The following is a 16,243-nucleotide window of genomic DNA, read 5'->3' on the forward strand; positions in this document are numbered from 1 at the left end:
GTGTGTGTGATTACTATTTGTGTGTTTCGGGGAGAAAGTTTTACACACGTGTTGCACCGTCTCTCAATCTTTTATATATATATATATATATATATATATATATATATATATATATATATATATATATATATATATATATATATATATATACCATGTCTTTACTCCTCTGTACACACACACACACACACACACACACACACACACACACACATATTAGTTTGTCAGGCATCTATTCATCGAGCAGCCCTGAGGATATGAAGAACAGCTGGAATTGACGGTGGGCCAAGTGCCGCACCCTGGATATGAGCTCATGCGAGCATGACCCCAGCCGGGCCCATGTTAACGCATAGTCAGTAACGCTAACCACTACACTACAGAGGCCCGTGTGTGTGTGTGTGTGTGTGTGTGTCAATAAACACCTTTATACAGTTCAAGAGTTCTTAACCTGTGGTCGATAGACCATTGATGGCTCATGGACCATAAGTCTGTTAAGGGTTTGGGGTGGTATTACTCCTTCTTAATTGTGATTTCTGACCCGATGTTATACATATGCTGAAGGTGGTCCACAGACACAGCGGGGGTCGCTTAGTGTTCCACATGCATAAGAAGTTTACGGACTCTCGACGTAGCTAAACAATCTGTTTGGTAATATGATCCGTTCCTCGTCCAGCGTTAAGATAATGTTATACTTCAAGCAGGAGATTGTTCTAAAGGCTTTTTAACTTCGGCGATTTATTCATATCTTTTGATTACTTAAGGTTACCTTCGTGACCTTAATTTGGTCAAAGTTCTTTGAGTCTTTAAAAGAGATTTGAGGAAATTGACTTTTTGAGGAGAAAAGTTTTGGGTGACATTATCATTATTATGATTATTCAAATTATTCTTACTATTTCTTTTGATATTTGATAGCCGTTTCCTACGTTTGCTACGTAGCGCCAAGGGCAAAAGCAGAAAGGTCTTCATTTACCTTATGACTCACTTCAGCTTCCAAGGTTCCATTTGCCGCCATGTTCACCACCTATTATCTAAAGCCTGTCACTTCCTCCAATTTCTCTCCATTCAAACTAACACCCCATTTAACCTGTCCCTTTACTGTGTTGAACGTAATAGCCTTACTTGTATTCATGTTTACTCTCAACGTTCTCCTTTCAAACGCTCGTCCAAACTGAAGTCACCAACTTCTGCAATATCCCATTCGAATCTGCCACCAGTGCTGTGTCATCAGCAAATGACAAGTGACCGACTTCCCAGGCGCCCCCTCATCCCCTCCCCCCCCCCCCCCCCCCCCCCCCTCCCCTCATCCCCGACAGACTGCAAACTCGCCCCACTCTCCAAGATTCTTTCATTTACCTCTTTCTCTCTCTCTCCATCCCATCCATAAACAAATTAAACAACCATGGTGATATCACACTTCTCTCTCATAGACCAACCTTCACTTGAAACCAATCACTCTCCTCTCTTCCTATTCGTACACACGTCTTACACCCTCGATGATAATTTCTCACCGTTTCTAACAGCTTTCCTCCCTCACCATACATTCTTAACACCTTCCACAAGGCATCTCTATCGACCTTATCATATGCTTTATCCGGATCTATAAATTCCACACACAAATCTTTTTGTCTCTATAAGTATTTCTAACAAACATTCTATAAAGAAAACACCTGATCCACACATCCTCTTACCTCTTCTGAAACCACACTACTCCTTCCCAGCTTGATGCTCTGTTCATGCCTTCACCCTCTGAATCACCAAGCTCCTATACAACTTACCAGGTCAACTCAGCAAACGTATACCACTCTAGTTTGAACACGCACCTTTATCCCTCTTGCCTTAATACAGCTGCACTATACATGCATTTCGCCAGTCCTCAAATACCTCGCCATGATCCGTACATACACTGAAAATCCTAACTAACCACTCAACAACACATTCACCCCCTTTCTCAAGTAATTGAACTTCATTACCATTCATTCCAGCCGCCTTGCCACGTTTCATCTTACGCATGACTTTCCCCACCTTTTCTTTCTTCAGCAAACCACTATCCTTGACTCTTTCACTTCGCATACCACCTTGACCCAAACACGCTACATCTGCCTTCCTTTAATCATTATCATTATCATCATTAGAAGTAGTAGTAATAGTACTAGCTTTAGGAGTAATAGCATTGATTAAGATATGCTGCCCAAATCGTCCCCGTTACCCATTTATGACAAGCTCACATTCGTTTCAGTGTTGTGGCCCCATATGGCTCTCTAGTGACCAGATGGAAGGACCCCGACCTAGCAAAGGGACGATGGATCACCTGCGTCTATCGTGAGTAACGTATTCTACATTAATGTTACGTTGTCGAATGTTGCTTTTATTTTGTAGTATTTTCATGTCTAGATGTAAGCACTTGTCGCCTGTCTCCATTCTGAATTCATGTTCTAGAATTTACAATTCAAACTTGCTTTCGGCAGGTAAGTAAGCATAGCCATCCGCCATAGTTGTTTTTAAGTATATGTTTGATTATCTCTATTATCTTGATTATCTTTATCATCTCCCTGGAGAAGTGAGTGGTACTTTTGTGTGGTTTTGAACAGTCGTATCCTCCTCGCCAATAACTCAGCACGTTGTATAAATGATCAATATGGTTGATCTTTATGCTTGACGACCATCATGCGCTTATTCTTGTATCGTGTGGGGGTTCCGTCTGAGCTAGGGAAAGGAAAGCTGATTGACCGATCGGAATCAGAATTCGTTTTCAAAGTTTGTGGCATCTGTGGTTATGATTCGCCTGGGTTCGCGCAGCCGTGGGCGCACCCGACTTTTTGAAAATATAGGACGAACGGCGCCGCGGGGGATTGGTTGTGTGTTTGCCTGACTTTTGTGAAGCTGGATCCCCTTATGGTGGGTGTTGATGGTATGTGCGGGAGTATCGAGAGAAAGGTGTCGAATCGGTGATCCCACATTGTGGATGGACAGCTGCTGATGTCTTTTGTCTTGTCCATCTTCAAGTCTCTCGTCGTCACTCCTATCGTTTATTCTCTCCTTTTTCATATATATATATATATATATATATATATATATATATATATATATATATATATATATATATATATATATATATATATATATGGCCCCCTACTCTGTTCCTTCTCTTGGAAAAGTAAAAACGAGAGGGGAGGATTTCCAGCCTTTTAGTCGCCTTCTACGACACGCAGGGAATACGTGGCAGTACACTTTCTCCCCTATCCCCAAGGATATATATATATATATATATATATATATATATATATATATATATATATATATATATATATATATATATATATATATTCGTGCCTGTAACATGGAAGGGAACATTTCCTTGTAGAGTCCACGCGACTGTATCGTACGCCCGCCTATGCGTACCAGGCTTCTGTCTCGCGTAAGTACGCCAGTCTCGTCTGTGGACATACAGTACAGAGAAAGATAGTGAGAGAATTATAATGAGCACAGCAGTTGCAAGATGAGTAGACTGAAGTATCGTGTGACTCCTCTTCATTGCCTGGAAGTGTCTTTATTGGGGAAATATCTGGAAGTCTCGTTTCTGGGAAATACCTGGAATTGTCTTTCCTGGGGAATACCTGGAAGTGTTTTCATTGGGGAAATATCTGGAAGTGTCTGTTTTGGGAAATACCTGGAAGTGACTTTCCTGGGAAATACCTGGAAGTGACCTTTGGGAAATACCTGGAAGTGTCGTTTCTGGGAAATACCTGGAATTGCCTTTCTTGGGAGATATCTGGAAGTGACTTTCCTGGGAAGTACCTGGAATTGTCTTTCCCGAGAAAACCTAGAAGTGTCTTTGGTGGGAAATACCTGAAAGTGTCGGTCTTAGGAAATATCTGGAAGTGACTTTCCTGGGAAATACCTGGAAGTGACCTTCTGGGAAATACCTGGAAGTGACCTTCTGGGAAATACCTGGAAGTGACCTTCTGGGAAATACCTGGAAGTGACCTTCTGGGAAATACCTGGAAGTGTCTTTCCTGGGAAATACCTGGAAGTGACTTTCCTGGGAAATACCTAGAATTGTCTTTCCCGAGAAATACCTAGAAGTGTCTTTCGTGGGAAATACCTGAAGTGACCTGTCTAGGAAATACCTGGAAGTGACCTTTCTGGGAAATACCTGGAAGTGACTTTCTGGGAAATACCTGGAAGTGACCCTCTGGGAAATACCTGGAAGTGACCTTCTGGGAAATACCTGGAAGTGACTTTCCTGGGAAATACCTGGAAGTGACTTTCCTGGGAAATACCTGGAATTGTCTTTCCCGAGAAATACCTAGAAGTGTCTTTCGTGGGAAATACCTGAAAGTGTCTGTCTTAGGAAATACCTGGAAGTGACTTTCCTGGGAAATACATGGAAGTGACCTTCTGGGAAATACCTGGAAGTGACTTTCTGGGAAATACCTGGAAGTGACCTTCTGGGAAATACCTGGAAGTGACTTTCTGGGAAATACCTGGAAGTGACTTTCTGGGAAATACCTGGAAGTGACTTTCTGGGAAATACCTGGAAGTGACTTTCCGGGAAATACCTGAAGTGTCTTTCGTGGGAAATACCTGAAGTGTCTGTCTAGGAAATACCTGGAAGTGACTTTCCTGGGAAATACATGGAAGTGACTTTCTGGGAAATACCTGGAAGTGACTTTCTGGGAAATACCTGGAAGTGACCTTCTGGGAAATACCTGGAATTGTCTTTCCCGAGAAATACCTAGAAGTGTCTTTCGTGGGAAATACCTGAAAGTGTCTGTCTTAGGAAATACCTGGAAGTGACTTTCCTGGGAAATACATGGAAGTGACTTTCTGGGAAATACCTGGAAGTGACTTTCTGGGAAATACCTGGAAGTGACCTTCTGGGAAATACCTGGAAGTGACCTTCTGGGAAATACCTGGAAGTGTCTTTCCAGGGGCGATGGTCTGCGTTTGGCAGCAGGTGTGACGGACACTACCCGGTCATTTCATTCCACAAACGTCAGGTTCTTGAATGACCTTATATTCTATGAATACTAATATCCTTAAGGCTTCTTGTCCCTCGCCTGACCCTGAGAAACACAGCAATAAGCTTCAGTATCATAGCTTAGGTGCAAAAGGGTGATATAAGTATACATTTCGACGTAAAAATCACCTTCAGAACTCTGTTTACACTCGCACGTCTCAAAGGTCCTTCTCAAAGGGGAAAAGTTTTCGTTTTGAACAGATCCTTCATTTATACTCTCTCATTTCACTCTATTTTTGTATATCCCGACAATAGATATTTTCAGACTAAAACTTGAGACATTGATCTCTATATTACTCACCAGGTTGGGATAGTACGTTCCTATGTATCAGATCTGAGAGGCGAAGTACTGGATTGAGTTGAAGAACCCGCGCGCGATCGGTGTGCCAAGGCGGACGAATCTCCGAAGAACCAAATGGGTCGAGTCCTCGTATTCACAGAGTTCTCTCACAGTCTCGACACTGTCAACACGTCTTCCGTCGCTGCCTGCCTCCGGGTCATGCAAGATGGTGGGGTCGGGGAACCCTTGGCTGCCATTCTCATCAGAGTGGCAGAAAAGGCAGGGGGTACTTAGCGAGGCATGTTTGTCAAAGGCATCTCGTACAAATACGGGGATGTATGCAAATGGGAAGAGGGAGGGATGGAGGGGATAGATATTGCGGGCGATGGGGTCCTCCCCTGGCTTCCTCCACTCGCACCTGCAGACGAGGGAGGCCACCAAGAACGGACGGCCATTTGCACGTCTGTCCTCGAATATACATGTGCATGAGGCGAGCGTATATGGTTATGCTACTGTGCACATTCTTGGACACACCGGCTCAGTGATGAGGTGTGTGTGTGTGTGTGTGTGTGTGGGTGTGTGTGTGTGTGTGTTACCGGATTCTGCCTGCTTGAGGTTACATCGCGGGTGAAAAAAAAAATCACCTTTGGCGAGGACGTATTACTAGGAGTACAGTTTCGTCAATACGCGTCTCACTCCAAGGGAATCTACGTTTCCTTGCTACTGGATGTAGCGTAGCCTTGGGCCTTAGGAGCCTTTAGAAAGGTCCCTTGGCAATACTAGAACTCTTCGAAGAGTCTATAGAAGCAGACTGACCAGCAGTCGGTGGTCATACAGAGCGTCCTACCATACCTCGCCCAACACCGTATGGTGGTACAGGCAGGAACGAGACATCGGATGGGACTCGTAGAGGGTCTCGTCCCTCACTATATATTGGCTTCTCTTTCCATACCATCACACTGGGCATTCCCGCTATGACGCATCGTTCAGGCTTTTACGTGTGGTTCGAGTTTCCCCTGAACCATGATTGATTACCCATCTCTCTAAAAAAGAAAAAAAATTAAGTCTTCGGAACAAATCTAGGAAAAGGAGGTTCAGTTGCCCGGACTTCGAAGCGAAGTCTGAATCATTTGGTCTCTTTGAGTTCGTCTTGGCCGAGAGAGAGAGAGAGAGAGAGAGAGAGAGAGAGAGAGAGAGAGAGAGAGAGAGAGAGAGAGAGAGAGAGAGAGAATGAAGAGACGTACACCCCACGAGAAGTTACATCATCCTGTGGTACACAAGTAGGTGCAGGATCTGTTGTTCACCCACACGTGAGTCTGCGTGATGGACCTCCGTGGTGTAGCGGTTAGCGTTCATGACCGTGACGCATTCACGGGCCGCCCAGAGTCGAGCGCACAGGTTCGAATCCTGGTTACGGTAGTCGGTCCACAGTCAACTCAGCTGTTCAGTTCATCTACCCTTAGGGTGTTTGGTCGATAGAATGGGTGCCTTGCTCAGGGTATGGTATATATATATATATATATATATATATATATATATGTATATATATTCCATACCATACTATTCGCCATTTCCTGCCTTAGCGAAGTAGCGTTAAGAACAGAGGACTGGGCCTTTGAGGGAATATCCTCACCTATATATATATATATATATATATATATATATATATATTCTTTCTTTCTTTTCATACATATTCGCCATTTCCCGCATTAGCGAGGTAGCGTTAAGAACAAAAGGATTGAACCTTAGAGGATCCTCAGTTGGCCCCCTTCTCTGTTACTTCTATTATTTCTCTATCATACTTGATCGCGGTTTCCCGCGTTAGCGAGGTAGCGCCAGGAAACAGACGAAGAATGGCTCGTCCACCCACATACACACATATACACATGAATGCCCGTACCGTCTCAGCTAACATGAAAGTAGAAGTAGACAAGTAGTAAGGTAGATAGGATCTCACATCATCACTTTACACGTGAGTCTACAATGACCTCTACAAGGGAGTGTGGGTGTCGTGGTTCGGAAGTGTCATTGAGTTACCACTTTCACTTCGTGAAACTGAAAGATGTGAATTGTTACGAAAATGGACCAGATCTGTGGATTTCGTTGTCCTTGTGGCTAGCAGCATACACACACACACACACCACACACACACACACACACTCACACACCAAACACACACACACACACACACACACCAAACACACATCACACACACACACACACACACCACACACACACACACACACACACCACACACCACACACACACGCACACCACACACCACACACACACACACACACACACACACACACACACACACACACACACACACACACACACACACACACACCACATACACACACCACACACACACCACACACACACACACACACACACACACACACACACACACACACACACACCACACACACACACACACACACCACACACGAGACGAAACGAGAGGATAGTCTCGTCCAAGGACTTCTCTATCTCTCTAAAGGAATCCTTCATTCCCCTGCTACTGGAAGTAGTGCAGCCTTGGAGCTGCAGGAGACATGAGGGGGGGAAAAAAATAGTAGGTTGCTCTGGTAATACCAGGATCCTACCTGAAAGGAGTCCTTGGGTAATGAATGGATGATATATGTATGTTTGATCCTACCAGGAAGGAAACGGTTCGTTGATTCTGTAGTATTTTGAAAGTAAATCGTAAAAAACTGGAGTGTAAATCACAAGTCCCATAAAGTAGTGTTTTTTTTTTTTACACTTTTTTTTTTTTCATTTCTTCTGTCAGATGGGGAAGTCGCCAAACTAGTTACTACCAGGACACTTGATGTGGTTACTAGGTACTACCAGGACACTTGATGTGGTTACTAGGTACTACCAGGACACTTGATGTGGTTACTAGGTATTACCAAGACACTTGATGTGGTTACTAGGTACTACCAGGACACTTGATGTGGTTACTACCAGGACACTTGATGTGGTTACTAGGTACTACCAGGACACTTGATGTGGTTACTAGGTATTACCAAGACACTTGATGTGGTTACTAGGTACTACCAGGACACTTGATGTGGTTACTAGGTATTACCAGGACACTTGGTGTGGTTACTAGGTACTACCAGGACACTTGATGTGGTTACTAGGTATTACCAGGACACTTGATGTGGTTACTAGGTATTACCAGGACACTTGATGTGGTTACTAGGTACTACCAGGACACTTGATGTGGTTACTAGGTACTACCAGGACACTTGATGTGGTTACTAGGTATTACCAAGACACTTGATGTGGTTACTAGGTACTACCAGGACACTTGATGTGGTTACTAGGTATTACCAGGACACTTGATGTGGTTACTAGGTATTACCAGGACACTTGATGTGGTTACTAGGTACTACCAGGACACTTGATGTGGTTGCTAGGTACTACCAAGACACTTGATGTGGTTACTAGGTACTACCAGGACACTTGATGTGGTTACTAGGTACTACCAGGACACTTGATGTGGTTACTAGGTACTACCAGGACACTTGATGTGGTTGCTAGGTACTACCAAGACACTTGATGTGGTTACTAGGTACTACCAGGACACTTGATGTGGTTGCTAGGTACTACCAAGACACTTGATGTGGTTACTAGGTACTACCAAGACACTTGATGTGGTTACTAGGTATTACCAGGACACTTGATGTGGTTACTAGCTACTACCAGGACACTTGATGTGGTTACTAGGTATTACCAGGACACTTGATGTGGTTACTAGGTATTACCAAGACACTTGATGTGGTTACTAGGTACTACCAGGACACTTGATGTGGTTACTAGGTACTACCAAGACACTTGATGTGGTTACTAGGTATTACCAAGACACTTGATGTGGTTACTAGGTACTACCAGGACACCTGATGTGGTTAGGTATTACCAAGACACTTGATGTGGTTACTAGGTACTACCAGGACACCTGATGTGGTTACTAGGTATTACCAGGACACTTGATGTGGTTACTAGGTACTACCAGGACACTTGATGTGGTTAGGTATTACCAAGACACTTGATGTGGTTACTAGGTACTACCAGGACACTTGATGTGGTTACTAGGTACTACCAGGACACTTGATGTGGTTACTAGGTACTACCAGGACACTTGATGTGGTTGCTAGGTACTACCAAGACACTTGATGTGGTTACTAGGTACTACCAGGACACCTGATGTGGTTACTAGGTATTACCAGGACACTTGATGTGGTTACTAGGTATTACCAGGACACTTGATGTGGTTACTAGGTACTACCAGGACACTTGATGTGGTTAGGTATTACCAAGACACTTGATGTGGTTACTAGGTACTACCAGGACACTTGATGTGGTTACTAGGTATTACCAGGACACTTGATGTGGTTACTAGGTACTACCAGGACACTTGATGTGGTTGCTAGGTACTACCAAGACACTTGATGTGGTTACTAGGTACTACCAGGACACTTGATGTGGTTACTAGGTACTACCAGGACACTTGATGTGGTTACTAGGTACTACCAGGACACTTGATGTGGTTACTAGCTACTACCAGGACACTTGATGTGGTTACTAGGTACTACCAGGACACTTGATGTGGTTACTAGGTATTACCAGGATACTTGATGTGGTTACTAGGTATTACCAGGACACTTGATGTGGTTACTAGGTACTACCAGGACACTTGATGTGGTTACTAGGTACTACCAGGACACTTGATGTGGTTACTAGGTACTACCAAGACACTTGATGTGGTTGCTAGGTACTACCAAGACACTTGATGTGGTTACTAGGTACTACCAGGACACCTGATGTGGTTACTAGGTATTACCAGGACACTTGATGTGGTTACTAGGTATTACCAGGACACTTGATGTGGTTACTAGGTATTACCAGGACACTTGATGTGGTTACTAGGTACTACCAGGACACTTGATGTGGTTAGGTATTACCAAGACACTTGATGTGGTTACTAGGTACTACCAGGACACTTGATGTGGTTACTAGGTATTACCAAGACACTTGATGTGGTTACTAGGTATTACCAAGACACTTGATGTGGTTACTAGGTACTACCAGGACACTTGATGTGGTTACAAGGTACTACCAGGACACTTGATGTGGTTACTACCAGGACACTTGATGTGGTTGCAGTGTTCCCTTCGTCTCTGTGGGTCCCGGCAGCGAGCTCAGTGTGTGTGTGTGTTGGCAACGCTGGGGCGGAGGGTAGGGTAGGGTAGGGTGGCTTGTTAGAGGGGGGTGGGGAAGGGAAGTGGGTAGAGGGGTTGAGGTGGGTTAGGGAGGGTTGTGGAGGAGGAGGAGTGAGTGAGGGGGTTGTGGAGGAGGAGGGAGTGAGGGGGTTGTGGAGGAGGAGGAGGGAGTGAGGGGGTTGTGTAGGAGGAGGAGGGAGTGAGGGGGTTGTGGAGGAGGAGGAGTGAGTGAGGGGGTTGTGGAGGAGGGAGTGAGTGAGGGGGTTGTAGAGGAGGAGGAGTGAGTGAGGGGGTTGTGGAGGAGGGAGTGAGTGAGGGGGTTGTGGAGGAGGAGGAGGAGTGAGGGGGTTGTGGAGGAGGAGGAGGAGTGAGGGGGTTGTGGAGGAGGAGGAGTGAGTGAGGGGGTTGTGGAGGAGGAGGGAGTGAGTGAGGGGGTTGTGGAGGAGGAGGAGTGAGTGAGGGGGTTGTGGAGGAGGAGGGAGTGAGGGGGTTGTGGAGGAGGAGGAGGGAGTGAGGGGGTTGTGGAGGAGGAGGAGTGAGTGAGGGGGTTGTGGAGGAGGAGGAGGAGTGAGGGGGTTGTAGGTTGGAGATATGAACGCAGATAATGAAACTGATCCTGAGGACAAATTGTGAATGTGAATGAGCAGTGGTGAATGATGGCCTGGGACGGTCATCTGCCGGTTGCAACCCTGCTGCTGCTGCTGCTGTTGTTGTTATTGTTGCTATTGTTGTTGTTGTTGTTGTTGTTTTTGTTTTTCTTGCTGCCGTCGATGCCGGTGTGTTTGTTTCGGTTGTTCTTCCTTTTGCAGTGGTGTTGTTGTTTTTTTTTTTTGTTCTTGCTGCCTGTCTTTCTGCTGTTATTGCTGTGTTTTTGTTCTTCCTGTTGTTGTTGTTGTTGTTATTGTTACAGCTGTAATTTCTGCTGCTCTAATGTTTTTGCTGTTACTGCCTCTGTTGTGTCTGCTGCTGCTATTTGTTTCTTTGTTTTTTTGCTGCTACTGTGGCTGTTGTTTTTGCTGCTAGTGTAGCTGTTGTTTTTGCTGCTACTGTAGCTGTTGTTTTTGCTTCTACTGTAGCTGTTGTTTTTGTTTCTACAGTAGCTGTTTTTTGCTGCTGCTGTAGCTGTTGCTTTTACTGCTACTGTAGCTGTTGTTTTTGCTGCTGCTGTAGCTGTTGTTTTTGCTGCTACTGTAGCTGTTGTTTTTGCTGCTGCTGTAGCTGTTGTTTTTGCTGCTATTGTAGCTGTTGTTTTTGATGCTGCTGTAGCTGTTATTTTTGCTGCTACTGTAGCTGTTGTTTTTGCTGCTACTGTAGCTGTTGTTTGTGCTGCTACTATAGCTGTTGTTTTTGCTGCTGCTGTAGCTGTTGTTTTTGCTGCTAGTGTAGCTGTTGTTTTTGCTGCTACTGTAGCTGTTGTTTTTGATGCTACTGTAGCTGCTGTTTTTGCTGCGAGTGTAGCTGTTGTTTTTGCTGCTAGTGTAGCTGTTGTTTTTGCTGCTGCTGTAGCTGTTGTTTTTGCTGCTACAGTAGCTGTTCTTTTGCTGCTGCTGTAGCTGTTGCTTTTACTGCTGCTGTAGCTGTTGTTTTTGCTGCTGCTGTAGCTGTTGTTTTTGCTACTGCTGTAGCTGTTGTTTTTGCTGCTGCTGTAGCTGTTGTTTTTGCTGCTACTGTAGCTGTTGTTTTTGCTGCTGCTGTAGCTGTTGTTTTTGCTGCTGCTGTAGCTGTTGTTTTTGCTGCTACTGTAGCTGTTGTTTTTGCTGCTGCTGTAGCTGTTGTTTTTGCTGCTACTGTAGCTGTTGTGTTTGCTGCTACTGTAGCTGTTGTTTTTGCTGCTACTGTAGCTGTTGTTTTTGCTGCTACTGTAGCTGTTATTTTTGCTGCTACTGTAGCTGTTGTTTTTGCTGCTACTGTAGCTGTTGTTTTTGCTGCTAGTGTAGCTGTTGTTTTTGCTGCTGCTGTAGCTGTTGTTTTTGCTGCTAGTGTAGCTGTTGTTTTTGCTGCTGCTGTAGCTGTTGTTTTTGCTGCTAGTGTAGCTGTTGTTTTTGCTGCTGCTGTAGCTGTTGTTTTTGCTGCTAGTGTAGCTGTTGTTTTTGCTGCTGCTGTAGCTGTTGTTTTTGCTGCTGCTGTAGCTGTTGTTTTTGCTGCTACTGTAGCTGTTGTTTTTGCTGCTGCTGTAGCTGTTGTTTTTGCTGCTGCTGTAGCTGTTGTTTTTGCTGCTACTGTAGCTGTTGTTTTTGCTGCTGCTGTTACAGCTGTTACATCCCCTGCTATTATTCTGTCTGTTACTGCTGTAGCTGTAGTTTCTGCTGTTGCCAACCATGACGAGGAGAATGTGATTCTGCTGCCCACGTCTGCTGCCCACGTCTGCTACTGTTTTCTGTTCGCTTCCGTTGCTGTTTCTGCTATTGTTCTGCCTGCTGCTCTTGCTTCTGGTGTTGCTACTGTTGTTTTTGTGGCTGCTTTTGTTACTGTTGTTGTTTTTATAGTGCATTTTTTTTGTTCTTTTTTGCTGTTCTTGTCACCGTTGCTGTTTTTCCTGCTGTTTTTGTAGTTGATTTTTTCCTCCTGGTGTTGTTTTTGCTGTTCTTGTCATTATTATTGTTGTTGCAGTTTCTATTGTTTTTCTTCTTTTTTTTGCTGTTTCTATTGTTATTGTTACTCCTCATTCTGTTGTTGCTGCTGCTGTTGTTACTACTATTGTTTTTGTTGCTGTTTCTACTGAGGTTGTATTTGTTTTTGCTGCTTCTTCTGCTGTTGTTCTTGCTGTTGTTTCTGTTTCCCCTGATATCGTTGTTGTTGTTGTTGTTATAGTTGTTTCTAGCGCTGTTGCCGGTATTGTTTTTGTTATTGTTGCTGTTGTTTCCACTAATGTAGCTGTTGTTTTTGTTTCTACCGATGTTGTTCTTGTCACTGTTCTTTTTAGTGTTGTTACTGTTTCTCCTGTTGCTGTTGTTGCTGCTGCTAATCTTGTTCATGTTGCTGTTATTGTTATTGCTTCTCCTACTTTTTTTTTCAACAAAGGTATAAGTCGTGTTTACGAGTAGGAAGAGAGGAGAGTGAATGGTTCCAAGTGAAGGTTGATGTGCACCAGGGGTGTGTGGTGTCACCATAGCTGTTTGATATGTTTATGGATGGGGATTGTGAGAGGGGTGACTGCAAGAACTCTGGAGAGTGGGGCGTGTATGTAGTCTGTAGGGGATGAAGGGGTCTGGGATATAAGTCACCTGTTGTTTGCTGATGACGCAGCACTGGCGACAGATTCAAGTGAGAATTTATAGAAGTTGTTGACAGAGCTTGGATGAGTGTATGAGAGGAGGAAGTTGAGAATTAATGTAAATAAGACCAGGGTAAAGGGACAGGTCCGTTTGCATGTGAGTTAAAATGGAGAAAATTTGATGAAAGTGAAGTGTATTAGATATCTGGGAGTGGACATGGCAGCAGATGGAAACCATGGAAGTGGAAGCGAGTCATAAGGTAGGTGAGGGGACGAAGGTTTCGGGTGCACTGGAGAATATGTGGCGAGAGAAGTCGTGATCGTTGAGGGCGAAGGTACAATAGCCCCATCAGTACTGAATGGATCCCAGACATAGGATATAGGTGGGGGATATGCAGAAGAGGGCGGATATAATGGAAAAGAAATGGTCAAGGTTAATGTGTGGTGTGAGGTGGTTTGATCGAGTGAATAGTAAAAGAGTAAAAGAGATGCGTAGTAATGGAAAGCGTGTGACTGAGAGAGCTGGAGAAGGTATGATGAAGTGCTTTGGACATGTAAAGAAAATTAGCGGTGAGAAGTGACAGAGTGTATGTGTGTGTCAGAAGTGGAGGGAACAAGAAGCAGGGGAAGACCGAATTGGAGAGTGAAGGATGAAGTGGAAAAGTTATTTCTTATAGCGATCGAAGCCTGAACTTGCGAGAGAGTGAAAGGCTTGCGCGAGATAGTGAATTGGAGCGATATGGTATACAGGGAAAGACGTGCTCTTCATGTACTGAACCAGGGTATGTAAGCGGCCGGGGGAAACCACTAGAAAATAGAACTGATCGCATGCTCTCTTTCTTCGACTGTTTCTAGCGCTACCTCGATAACGCTGGAAACTACGATCAAGCATATGATATGATCTATATATATATATATATTGACAGGGAGGATATGTGTGTCAGAGGTGGAGGGAAAAAAGAGAAGCGGGAGACCAAATTGGAGGTGGAAGGATGGAGAGAAAAAGATTATGAGCGATCGGGGCCTGAAAATACAGGAGGTTGAAATGCGTGCATGGAATAGAGTGAATTGGAACGATGTGGTATACCAGGGTCGACGTGCTGTCAATGGATTGAACCAGGGCATGTGAAGCGTCTGGGGGTAAACCAAGGAAAGGTTTGTGGGGCCTGGATATGGAAAGGGAGCTGTGGTTTCGGTGCATTACACATGACAGCTAGAGACTGAGTGTGAACGAATGTGACCTTTTTTGTCTTTTCCTGACACTACTTCGCTGGAGGGGAGATCCTGTTTCATGTGTGGCGGGGTGGCGACAGAAATGGATGAAGGTTGCAGGTACTAATATGTACATGTGTATATATGTATATGTCTACGCATGTATATGTATGTATACGTTGAAATGTATATGCATGAATAAGGGCGTTTATGTACATATATATATGTTTATGTGGGTGGTTGGGCCATTCTTCGTCTGTTTCCTTGCGCTACCTCGCTGACGTGGGAGACAGCGGTCAAGTATGATAAATAAATAAAATAAAAAGTATATATATATATATATATATATATATATATATATATATATATATATATATATATATATATATGTGTGTGTGTGTGTGTGTGTGTGTGTGTGTGTGTGTGTGTGTGTGTGAATGCTTCTTATCCACAGGGGACATCGTCCCACTTGCGACCATACTCAAGACATTTCTCCCTGATTCATCAATCGGTCAAGGCATGACAACTCACGTCCATTAGCGTGACCAGTCAGATAAGGGTGAGGTGACGAGGATGATGCAGTCGGGGCACACGGTCTCATCAAAGGAGGAGGAGGAGGAGAGCACCACCTGAGTCAAATCGTCCCTCAATCCTCCTCCGTGCACCGCGCCGCTCCCCCGGAGTGTGTCAGCGATGAGGGGCAGATGATCTCTCTCTCTCTCTCTCTCTCTCTCTCTCTCTCTCTCTCTCTCTCTCTCTCTCTCTCTCTCTCTCTCTCTCTCTCTCATTACGTACTCGCGAGCGCCTAGAGATGGTCCATGGTATTTTCTAGCGTATATTTCCATTTCACAGCACCGAGAGAGGATCTGATGTATTTCCTAGAGTATATGTCCATTTCACCAGCACCTAGAAATGGCCCTTGGTATTTCCTAGAGTATATTTCCATTTCACCAGCACCTAGAAATGGCCCCTGGTATTTCCTAGATAACATTTCCATTGTAGTACAGTTGCTTGGATGTCAGAGGTAACTTGGGTCGTCTTTCAAGACCTTTGCTCCAGGTTCTTTTTCCTCCTTTGTAGTTTATTTTCCGAAATTAACTAAGAGATTATTCCTCCTTCTGTATCTCCTCTGTCGTTATGCTGACCTTGTCAGTGTTTTTTTATCCTCCCTTGACCCAGGAGGTGGATGAGAGAGAGAGAGAGAGAGAGAGAGAGAGAGAGAGAGAGAGAGAGAGAGAGAGAGAGAGAGAGAGAATTAGTGAAAGAATTGCACGTTTCAGTGATGAGCG

At 44.4% G+C, this 16,243-nt stretch overlaps 1 long non-coding RNA gene across 1 annotated transcript in view; it reads left to right on the forward strand.

Annotated features, from left to right (window-relative positions):
* The first annotated feature begins 2,230 nt into the window (after positions 1-2,230).
* LOC139745879 (uncharacterized) overlaps positions 2,231-16,243 on the forward strand; it is a 195,844-nt gene continuing 181,831 nt past the window's right edge. The window contains exon 1 of the long non-coding RNA XR_011712013.1: positions 2,231-2,316. This is a non-coding gene — a long non-coding RNA (uncharacterized lncRNA). The remainder of the gene's footprint in view (positions 2,317-16,243) is intronic.

This window comes from Panulirus ornatus, chromosome 4, assembly GCF_036320965.1.
Source record: "Panulirus ornatus isolate Po-2019 chromosome 4, ASM3632096v1, whole genome shotgun sequence".
Taxonomy (NCBI): Eukaryota; Metazoa; Arthropoda; class Malacostraca; order Decapoda; family Palinuridae; genus Panulirus; species Panulirus ornatus.